At 52.7% G+C, this 7554-nt stretch overlaps 1 protein-coding gene across 7 annotated transcripts in view; it reads right to left on the reverse strand.

Moving 5' to 3' along the window:
• Positions 1 to 3944: 3944 nt before the first annotated feature.
• CDK12 (cyclin dependent kinase 12) overlaps positions 3945 to 7554 on the reverse strand; it is a 72919-nt gene continuing 69309 nt past the window's right edge. For all 7 annotated transcript variants that reach the window (XR_005837418.1, XR_005837409.1, XR_005837414.1 and 4 more), the window contains one exon: positions 3945 to 4083. The gene's annotated coding sequence lies outside the window, so the exon portion shown is untranslated. The remainder of the gene's footprint in view (positions 4084 to 7554) is intronic.

Raw genomic sequence — 7554 nt, forward strand, 5'->3', positions numbered from 1 at the left:
GGAGATTCCATCTTGAACACAACCCGGTACCTTCCCTCTAGGAGTTCCCAGTCTAATGGGAAATGAGAGAAATAAACAGTGCATAGGGATGCCCAGAAGGTGGAAGAGGAAGGTGGGTAAGGCTGTTAGAGTTGGTGGAGGAGTTAGTCAGGTGAGGGGCTAAAGCAGGAAGGCCATTCCAAGCAGAGGAAACAGTGTGGGTAAAGGAGCAGGAGAGAACACTGCCTGCAGGAGACTGCCTGAGTTTGGGATGGGAGGTGCAAGGGCATGAGGGGCATGGCATGGCAGAACTGCTGAGGCAGGTGGCAAGGGCAAGAGGGCCAAGCAGCTTCCACCCCAGAATAGAATCCACCCCTCCAACTCATGCAGCACTGGGCCCCAAATCAGAGAACTCTAGATGGTTAGTACTGGTCAGAGGCCTTAGGACCATCCAGGCCAGTCCTCCCATTTCACACAAAGGGAAATTGAGGCCCATAGAGATTGAGTCCATCCAGGGAATAAGCTACAAGATGGCTGCACTCTGGCCTCTCTCTTGAGCCTGGGTGTTCTATGTCTGAGGGTCTCAGAGATGCTGCCTGGTGGCCCCTCTGTAGCCCACATCCAAAACCCCAGTGGTCTCTAAACAAAGAGGGGGTGATTTGCATATTATTTGCATTTGCTAATTAGATGAGAGAGGCAGATTCACTTAGCCTCCTCCCTTCATGTTCCCCTGTCCTATGTCACTCTCATTGAGTTCTTCTTCCTCATCCATCTCTCTCTCTCTCTCTCTCTCTCTCTCTCTCTCTCTTTTAAAGTAGGTTTCACGCCTAGCATGGAGCCAATGGGGAGCTTGAACTCACAACCCTGAGATCAAGACCTGAGCTGAGATCAAGAGTCAGATGCTCCACTGACTGAGCCACCCAGATGCCCCGGGCCTTCCTCATCCATCTCTTGACGTCAGCAATTTCTCCCGTAATTCCAGCCCAAGCCTCACCCCTCAAGGCCTCTTACCCAGCCCCCGCACAACTCCTACTGTATTAAGTGTTTGATCCTGCCTGGAAAAAGTACCTGGTGCTTCTTTGGTATATCTTGTCTGGGTAGAGGATCTCGGAGCAGGTTACGGTGGAAAAGGAGGTGGTGGGTATTCCAGCTTGAGGTTTTCTCTGGGAGCGGGGAACAGTGAGCCCTGTCTCCCTGTAGCCCAGGGGCCATCTGAACGGGCCTATGGAGTGGGGGAGGAGGGTCCTCCTTGGGGATCTGGTGGGCAGGTGCCAGCTGCATGCCCCAGGCCTGCCCCAAGCCTCTTGGCTGGCAGCCACACCAGTCGGTGAAGGAGCTGGCTTCTTTGAGGGAGGGGATTCCTGGGGAAGGTCAGGAAGCATCTCTTGGCCTGGCAGTCTAACATGGGGAAAGCTGAGGTTACAATGAGAGTTACTGTGGACTCTCCAATGGGGACAGCACATCCAGATTCTTGCGGGTGTCATCAACCCAGCTCCGAAGATTGTGGGGCACTGTGCTAAACCAAACAGTGTCTCCTTGAGGGTAGGCACTCAACAAATGTTTTCTGATAATGAGGGGCCACCTGTCTCCTGGAAACAGGTAAGGAAGAAAGTGGGTCACAGAGAGGCACAGATACTGCCTCTCTCACCTCCCATTAGCCTCCTCTTCCCTCTGAAATTGAGTCTATGCCCAGCGCTTCTCCCAAGTGAGATGTCCGAGCCTGTCCTCTGATGGCCACCAGAGAAGGCACCACACTGCAGCCAGGACAGGTGCATAGGAGGAGCGCAGGTATCCCCAACCCCTATCCTGGCAGAGCTGCTGTGGGGCTCTGTCATCACCGTGGCTGACTCAAGGTAGCTGCCAGGAGCTGGGGAACATTGGTGCATTAGGATTCATGGAAAAAGCTGGGGCACAGCTCAGGCTAACAACTTGCAGAAACCAACCTGATTAGGACAGGGGTCTGGATGTGGGAAGACTGCCCTGCCTGTGTGAATCATTCTTCTCCACGCATGGGTGATAAGTGAGCCATGTGTACACGTGCTCCAGGGGCCTCAGCAAGCATCCTGACCTGCGTGCACAGCTGTGTGCACATATCCTGGTGTGCGCAAGCGTATCCTGCACGTCAGTGTCTTTATGGAATTCTACCTTCCCTCTTCTCTGCTCTGAGTCTTCTCTTCTTGTTTCCTGGTAAAATGGGAAGTGGGGTAGGAATGTCAGTTTCACTATCCGCAGCCCTGCTCCCTTGTGTTGAAGGTCCCTGCCTCCATTTGTCCATGACAGCAACTGGTGGCTTCCTTCTTGGTCCTGAGTTGAGGGATCCCAGCTCCTTATTGGCTTAGATGGCCATCTTGTATCAAATCCTCTGCCCTGGTAACTTCCTCATCCCCTAGTATGTCCCATGCTTCTCCCTCATCTAATGTCCAACTCAAGCGGAGAGGTGAGAGGAGGTAGGGTGATGCTACGGGAGTGGGAGTAGGAAGGGTGGATCACATACTGCTCGATTTTGCCTGGGTCCCTCTGGAGCACTGCTGCTCATTTAAAATTCCGATTTAAAGCCGAGCGGCTCTTTAAATTTCCACATTAGCATGCCGCCCTGATGCCAGGCCAAGATGTTGGGATGGATTTGGCAGGAACGCCTCCAACAGCGGCAAGCAGCAGCATTTGCCAGCAATAAAACAACGCATGAATAAAAGAAGGCTGGCTTGGCAGCAGCAGCAGCAGCCCAGGTAGCCGGGTGAGCCCAGGAGAGGCCCTCGTATTTGGGGGCTCAGAGGCATGAAGACTTGTGCAGGGGCATACGTGAGGGTGGGTCTCTGTGGCTGTCTTGCCCCCTCACCCTGTTTGTGCCTGCAGTGGAATCTGGGGTGAGGGCCCAGGCAGGATTGGGGTTTCTCCCCTGTGCCTGTCTCACCTCCCTCCCTCCAGCCTTATCTTCTTCGAGGAGACAGATGTTGCCTTTGAAGAGGACATAGGGACTTGGCCCAGGGCCTGAGTTGTCCTACTTCATTAGGGGCTCAAAGAACAGGTGGGGTCAGAGAGAGCAACACTGCCTAGAGTGGCTTCCAGATCCATGACCCCAAGTACCTGGGTGCAGAGGAGCACTGTCAGGACAAGGGGACTGGGTAAGAAGACGCTGTGAGAACTGGGTCCTGAAGCTGAGCTGGGCGGGAGAGATGCTCTAGGATGGGCAGTTGGCTAGAATGGGAAATGGCCAGGGAGAGCAAGGAGCTGCCACCTCTGGCCTAACATTAACTTTCTGCAGATTTTGTTTGAGGTCAGATGGCAAGGCAGCAAAGAGGTCAGATAAAGTCCCTGGAGATAAAGTCCCTGGGCTGAACACTGGGCACCTCCCAGAAGTCATTTTGTCCACTTCCTGCTTCCCAGGGTGTAGAGAGTACAGCCCCAGAGGACTTGAGGCTGCTGGCTCCTGTGTCCCTCTGCTCCAATCACCTGGTCTGAGCTCATCAACATCGCCCCAGACGCTTCAAGGAACAAGCAGATTGTCTTGCTCTCACCTTCTATCCCTCCCACTTGGTCAAATGATCTCCTTCCCTGAAGTCCACGGGAAGAGGACAGAAGCTAACAGAGGAGTGGCAACAGATGGTCTCTGCAGTCTCAGCTAAGGCAGAAAAGAGGGGTTTTTCTGCACAACACCCTTTTCCGGTGGAAGTCCTCGCCTCCAGCTCACGAGTGATTTCAGGCCCCAAATGGAGCGAAGTTATTAGGACTTTGAATTCTCTCCATCCCTGGAGAAGCTGGGGAGCATATAGGCAGGTCCAGGTGCTGGTAAGGCAGGGGGCCCCTATCCCGGAACTTGGTTTATTCCTGTCCTGATGTTTTAGTTTTTATCCCCAAGGAGAATGAGGTGGCCCAACCTCCCAGGCACCCTGTTCTCTGGTCCATACATCAGGGGTAGGTCCGCTCTGGAGTGAGGAAGTGGCTAAGAAACTGAGTTTAGGCCAGAGTGATGTCCTTTTGTCATTTATTCATTCATTCAACAAATATTTACCAAACAGCTGCTTTATGCTAGGCACTGTGCTGGGCACTGGGAGCACACTGGTGAATACAGACAGACGTGGTCACTGTCCTCATGGAACTTTCCATCTGGTGGGGGAAATAGGATTATTATTCAAATGACTGCACAAATAAGTGTGAAATCACTGTGCTAAGTGCTCTGAAAGAATATATAGTACCGTGAAAGTGTATAATCGGGGGACTTGGCTGAGTCCAAGGAGTTGAGGATGAGCTTGCAAAGGAGACAGAGAAAGAGCAGCCAGGGTGGTAGGAGAATTGGCAGTGAAATCATAGAATCAAAGGAGAAGTTGGTCAACTGTGCCGAGAAATGCTGAGAGCTCATGAGACACCTATTCACTCCGACTCCTCACCTGCTAGTTGTGAGTCCAGGTATGGAGAGGCTCTGGCACTGTGCCTGGCTCACAGTTGGTGCTCTGTAATGTCAGCTCCCTTTTCCCCCCCTCCCCAAGCTGAGCCTCCCTCCAGGGACCCCAGATTTCTGGAACAAAGGAGCTGCCTAGTCTCAGCCTCCTCTGTCAATTCAGGCCCCAAACCCCAGCCATCCAGTCCTCAGTGAGGAACTCTGGGCGCCCCCTCCCTGCCTCTCCACATAGTCCCTTCACATGGAGCCTACCATTCCCTAACGTAATTCCTCCTTTGCATTGGTTTTCCATGAAGTGGGGCTGGGGTCTAGGTCTCAGATAAAGATGTCATTCTGGCTCTGCTTCTGGGCTGAGTCTGAGAAGGGAAGAGCGTTGGAATCCTCAGCAGCTTCCAAAGCTGCCCGGGGTGAATCTGAGTGTCTTAGGTAGGGAGCGGGAGTAGTGGGGAGATGGGAAGGGGGGCTGCCCACCCAAGGCGGCGTAGAGCCCAGAGCCTTTTCCATCGCAGACACCCCATCTGTCTCCCACAGAAGGCTTGGGTTGGAGGAGGTGCCGAAAAGGGGGGGTATGGAGGGTGAAATTGTACAGTCTGTGATCTAGCATGACGACAGTGAAGGTGCTGACTGGGAGGGTCAGGGTGGGGTGTTGGCTGGGGGAACTAGAGGTCAGAATCTGGGACTGGAGGTGGGGAAGATGATAGGGATGCTCTATGCTACTTTCCCTAAAGAGCCCCGTGTTTTTGATTTTGATTTATAGCTCCCCACCTGACTGACCACAGGACAAAGAATCACACCTCTCTGGCCAACAAACTATTGGTGCTCCTAAGCCAAGGCCTGGGCTGGATTCATGATGCCCCCTGCTACCAGGAGTCAGAACTTTTCCAGACCTTAAAATAATATTTACTTATATTTGGCAGTTTTCAGAGTGTTTCCTTTCACATATCACTTTAATTGATCCTGCTAAAGTCTAGGGAGGTAAACATTATTATTCTTGATCTATAGACAAAGCAACAAGGGGTTTATTTATTTTTTGAGAAAGAGAGAGTACGCGTGCGCATGAGTGGGATGGGGTGGGGGGGAGAGGGAGAGGGAGAATTTTAGGCAGGCTCCATGCCCAGTGTGGCGCCCAAGGCGGGGCGATCTCATCACCCTATCATGGTCTGAGATGATATTAGCTGGATGCTTAACCAACTGAGCCACCCAGACGCCCCAACAAGGGGTTTAAGAGATTAAGTGAATAACTTGGATCACAGGAGAGTAAGGAGAGGGGGCCCTAACCCAGGTGTTCTGACAGGCAGCCACTAGGCTATCCTTACGCCTTCCTTGCTCATTTGTGGTGATACTGTACAGCCCCCACTGCTGGGTCAGGTTGGGGTTCTCCAGTAGATGACTCTCAAAAGAATTCCTTCCCTGTGACTGACAAACTTTGGGAGATACCCAGGCCTGGTGGACATACATCCATACAGCCCCCACTCCTGGAAACCAACTTCCAGACACTAGGAAACTGGAAATCCCCAGAGGAACGGGTCTCTCACATACAGAAATATGAGAGGGCTCTAGACTGGAAGTGGTCAGGAAAAGGGGGCAAGGCAGGGGGTGGGGAATGAAAAATGCCAGCCCAGTTAGTCCTTTTAGGGTCCACTCCAGGTCCTTAGTGGACCCTTGGGAATCCCTGCAGATATCCCCTCCCCACATTCCAAGTTCTAAATACTTTTTCCCCCCTCTGCCTATATTTACAAGAATATGATTCCACAGCTTCCCTACCTACTCCAGTCTTTTCTCCCACTCTTCCCTGTTTGGAAGTTCTTCCTCAGATGTAACTTTATTTCTTCAGGCTGCAACTTAATCCCTCTAAAAGCCCTGTAAAACAGGTGCCAAGGGAACCCAAGACAGGGCTTGGGTTATTAAATATAAATAGACAGGGGAGGGGAACCGAATATAGACAGATATTTTATCTCTCAGTCCCTGCAAGTTATTGGGAAGAAGGCACTAGTGGTTGCTAAGCAACAGGTCTCCATAGAGGACAAGGCACAGAGGAAAAAGCCTCTTTTAAATATTGAGGTGAGAGGGTAGGGAAGGTGGGGGTCAAAGGGCTACGGACGGGCACGCCGGGCTGCGGGACTGATTGGTTCGTCCTCCAAGAACAGCCCTATTCCCCCAGGCCTTAGTAAACTCCGCCTTACAGCCTTCCGGATTGGTGGAAGGAGGAAAGCCTCAGGCACTCCTCCCTTCCTGCCAGGAGGAGGGAACCTGGTTTCCATAGCAACCCAGAAACAATCCTGGCCTTGTTTTGCTTAGGGCTTTTCTATAACCCCTCATGGAGCACGGACTATCATGGACTCCTTTCTCTGACCCCCAACTTCCGATTCGAGGGGGAGGGCCCATAGAAAGATTAAGGGTGGGAGTGCCACTGAGCTGGTCTCACTGGGCCCTGAAGTGACCTATTAAGACTCTAAAGAGGGAGTGACTTTTAGGGGGAAGGGCTTTCAAGCGTCCTCTGACCTCTGCCCCTCCTAAGGGGCTGCAAAGAGCACGGGCAAATGGTGGCATCAGCTGCAAATTCTACGTCCAGGTTTGCTTGCTAAAGAGCGAGTACCGGCTGGGGTTGAAGGTCAGGAGAGGAGAGGGCAGAGTCTTTTGTGCCCCTTGGCCACCCAGACTCCTATCCTCCTCGACCTAAAGTCCACTGTCGTCAAGACCCGAGAATGGAGATATAGAACATTAACGTATGTCAAGTATAAGTGAGTGGCACCGAGGGGCATAATCTGTTTTTCTAATATGACCACAAGCAGAGTGTTAGGAGAATTAGGCCGACAGCTGCTGGTGCCCCCCCCTACACCCCCCCTCCTCGCTCTCCCTCTCCCTTCCTCCTCGGCGTTTGCACACACCAATGGCAGCCGAGCCCTGCTCGAGATTTCTCTTAATCTTCCTCCGCCATCCTGCGCTCTTTCCGCAGGCGGTGCTGCGAAGCCGGCAGAGCCCCGCGTCACACCTTACTGCTCTCTGAGATTGCTCCACAGAGAGCTCAAGGAGATGGCAATTCGGCGCTGATGCCGGCTGGCAGCAGTTGGGAGAGGGGAAGGAGGAGAGAGAGGGAGGAGGGGAGGGGGGAAAAAGTTGGCACGGATACCAAGTTTTTCCCTAGAGAGACATGGTGGGGGGGTGGCAAGAGAAGAAGA

The sequence above is a fragment of the Ursus maritimus genome, unplaced genomic scaffold (assembly GCF_017311325.1).
Source record: "Ursus maritimus isolate PB19 unplaced genomic scaffold, ASM1731132v1 scaffold_24, whole genome shotgun sequence".
Lineage (NCBI taxonomy): Eukaryota > Metazoa > Chordata > Mammalia > Carnivora > Ursidae > Ursus > Ursus maritimus.